This window comes from Meriones unguiculatus, chromosome 1 (assembly GCF_030254825.1).
Source record: "Meriones unguiculatus strain TT.TT164.6M chromosome 1, Bangor_MerUng_6.1, whole genome shotgun sequence".
Lineage (NCBI taxonomy): Eukaryota > Metazoa > Chordata > Mammalia > Rodentia > Muridae > Meriones > Meriones unguiculatus.
Genome location: NC_083349.1, coordinates 19,155,289 through 19,158,902, shown reverse-complemented (window position 1 = coordinate 19,158,902; position 3,614 = coordinate 19,155,289). Strand labels below are relative to the sequence as shown.

The window sequence follows — 3,614 nt, the reverse complement described above, 5'->3', positions numbered from 1 at the left end:
CCCAGGCCTCTACTGTCTCTTTCTTAGGGCTGGTTGTGGGAGAGGTGGGACACTGGGGGCAGTCTGGAGGCTCCCTGTGACAAGGGGCTGGTAGGTTGTGCCTGCAAAGCCCACTTACTAAATGGGCAGAGGGAAGAATCTGATGTTTATTCCTGGTAGACTAGGTGTAGAGGAGGAGCATAGGGCCTGGAATGAACTCCTAGGATGTAAAACACTCATTTTTCTTATCTACTCATACTCATTTTTCAGTTATCTAAAGTAACTGAAAAACAGATAACTTTAAATATTAGTTTGCAGGCTGGGGAGATGCTTCAGTCAGCAGAGTATTTGCTGGGCAAGTATGAGTACCTGAGTTGGATCACCAGAACCCAGGTACGGTGTCATACACTTGTAATCCCAGGACCAGGAGGCAGACACAGAAGGGCCTTGGTGCTCCATGGCCAGCCAGCCCAGCCTACTTGGTGCTTCAGGCCAACTTGTACGAGTTAGACGGATTCTGAGGAATGACACTTGAGGTTGAGCTCTGGCCTCTTCGCACATGCGCGCGTGAGCTGCATACACATGTGTGTAGACACGAGAGCCCAGTTCATTTGTACATAGCCCTGCTGTGACACGCTCGTTCCTACAGACTTGTCTTTGTACATGCACATACATTACCACCGTCTTTCCATCAGACTCAAGAGTCTGCGTACATTCTTTTATGTGGCATGAGGGCCAAAAATATACCACCGGAGGTTCTGGCTTCTGCTGCACACACGCTAAAACTACAACAGTACGAGAAGATTAGTATGGCCCTTGTGCAAGATGACACAAAGACTCGTGATGAATTCCATATTTTCTGAGACCCTCTGGTACATCTGCCGAATGATCCCTGGTGCAGCCCACCTTTTCTGACTCCCCCAGGGGATGTTGTGTTCTTGGCCATAACTAGCCCCCACTCTGCCACATTTCTTTCCTCCTCGATTCTGTGGTGTGGAAGGGAGTAAAGCCTGGACTTTGGGTCATGAGCTTCTCAGCAGCCATCTTTTTCCTTACCCCAGCTGGGACCATGACTCTCTCTTCTGCCCCTTTCTTACTCTCATCCCCCACCGCAGATCTTTGTAATGGAAGCCAAGTTTGGCTTGGGTATTGGCACAACTTCTGTAATCTTCGTTTTTTCAGGTTTGCTTTTGTAAAAAAAAAAAAAAAAAAAAAAAAAAAAAAAAAAAAAGCAGAAGCATAGTAGAGTGTCTGAAGTGAGCTCACCCTTGACTCCAAACACAGAGCTCCTCTCTCTGGACACACACCATTGCGGACCAGATAGCTTGCAGGGCTTCCTTCCCATGTGTTATTACAATTCATGTAGCCATGGGCATCCATGTACCGTTCCATAGGTACTTACAGATGTGGTTTGTCTAGGTTACTTCAATGTTTGGTTCTCATCATAACATTCTGTGTGTGGAACACTCAATACGGACTACCCTAGATACCCTGTGGAAATTCATTCCTAAGTGGGTTTCTTGGAGGATCTTAGTTCTCATCCCCACCCCTGGCTAATGCAGCATTTTCCAGGTTTGGCCATCCTATTCCAGAGACACTTTTGCTTTCAGGCAGACAGTGACATTGGCCACCGATGTGAATAGGCTTGTGTGTGTGTGTGTGTGTGTGTGTGTGTGTGCGCGGCATGCGGGCATCAGGGGATGAAAGAAGGGGGTAAAGATGTGGAGTCAGGAGAGGAGGGAAAGAGGATGTGGCGAGCCACTCTTCCAGTGCATCTTGAATTCTGCATCTTCAAGAGCCCTCAAAGAAGCTGAAAGCTAACAGCGTAGTCTGCCTCTAGCAAGGCTATTTTTAGCTTAAGAACATCTATTTATAGCCCTGGCAGCCCCTAGGAGTCAATAAAACCAAGGAATGGAAAAAGCTGATGGTTGTCTCAAGCGAGCCCGGTGTTCCTTCCACCCTCAGCACACATGAGCATCTACAATTGCAGGAGGTGGGTGACAGCACTTCTGGGAGGCTAGCTGGGAGCACTGGCCTCAGCACCCTGGAGGCAGTGTAAGACCCCACATGGGAGTGAAGGAGGTGCCATTTGCCAACTCACCTAGGCTTCTAGAGGTCATCTTGGTCAAAGACTGAACAAGAACAATCTATGCTGGGCTGGCCCTGTGTTCAACTCCCATACTGCAATGCCTAGGTACACAGCCTCTGCAAAGACCCCAGTTTACACCTCTCTCCCCAGCTCTAAGCCAGCAGAGAGAGAGAGAGAGAGAGAGAGAGAGAGAGAGAGAGAAAGAGAAAGTCTTTGGAGACAGGGTATAACACATAGCCAAGATAGCCTCAAGACTAACCTCAGACAAAGGGTAGTAGACAGCTGGGAAGGCAGGAGGATAAATGAATAGGCCAGATAAATGATGGATAAGAAGGAGGATAAATAAGAAGATTGATGGATGGGGTGGATGGATGAATGGATGGATGAATTAATAGACAGGTGGTTGGGTAGATAAAAGGTAGCTGGAGGGCTGAAAGAGAAGGAAGGTGGAAGTGTGCATGGGTAAATAATGTTTTTTGGAGGGATTGTTGGTTTTTGTTTTTTGTTTTTTGAGACAAGGTTTCTCTGTGTATCTTTGGCTGTCCTGGACTCCCTTTATAGACAAGGTTGACCTCAAATTCACTGAGATCCACCTGCCTTTGCAAGGATTAAAGATGTGTGCCACCACGCCCTGCTAGGTAAATAATGTTCTATTGCAATAGAGCTCTTCTGTCTCATATCAAAGGTATGTGTTCAGCCAAGCATGGTGATGCAAGTCTGTAATTCTAGTACTCAGCTGAGACTAGAGATTGCTTGGAGTTCAAGCCCAACCTAAGCTACGTGAAATTTTGTCTCAGAAAAAACAAACAAACAAACAAACAAAAACAACCAAACAAAACTGATCAAGTAGGGACCAGGGAGATGGGTTTGGCAAGTTAGGGCACTTGCTGTCAAGCCTAATGACCCTAGTTCAATGTGTGGGACCCACGTGGAGGAGTGAAACAATCAACTCCTGTAAGCTTGTCTTCTGAGTTCCTTCTGGAAGCTGTGCATGGACACACCCACAGATATGCTGGCGCATGGTCACACATATAACAAATAAATGTGAAAAACAGGCAAAATGTCGGTAATAATAATGAAGATGTGTGTGTGTGTCCTCATTTTACTTTATGCTGTAGACAGACAGCCTCCAGTGAATGCCCTCTGAATAAGCCACACAGCAGTTCTAGAGAGACACATCACCATAGAGCCCAGTTTCTCTGCTAGGCCCAGGGAAAGGAGAAATTTTGCCCCACATCCCTCAACCAGTCAAAGGCAAAATGGGCCGGAATAGGCTCCCCGTTTGTTCCATTGTCATCCCTTGCGAGACCCTGTGAAGAATCTCTGAAGATACCTTAGAAGGCTGTTCTCAGTGGTCTTATGTGATCTGTGCTGTCCCGGGTGAATTTGTCAAAGCACTTCTCTGCTCAGGACTGCAGGAACTTCAGGAGCAATTCATGAAGTCAGTTCCCAGCAGCATTTAGCTTCCAAAGGCTGGGTGCTTGGGAGAAGGTAGGAGCATATATAGGGAGGGGGCATCGCAGAGGGTCACCGAGCAGGAGAAAGG

General features: G+C 47.2%; 1 non-coding gene across 1 annotated transcript; it reads left to right on the top strand.

Moving 5' to 3' along the window:
• Positions 1-734: 734 nt before the first annotated feature.
• Positions 735-839, top strand: LOC132651277 (U6 spliceosomal RNA). Its single transcript, XR_009589046.1, has one exon. It is a non-coding gene; the product is annotated as a U6 spliceosomal RNA (small nuclear RNA).
• Positions 840-3,614: the final 2,775 nt, after the last annotated feature.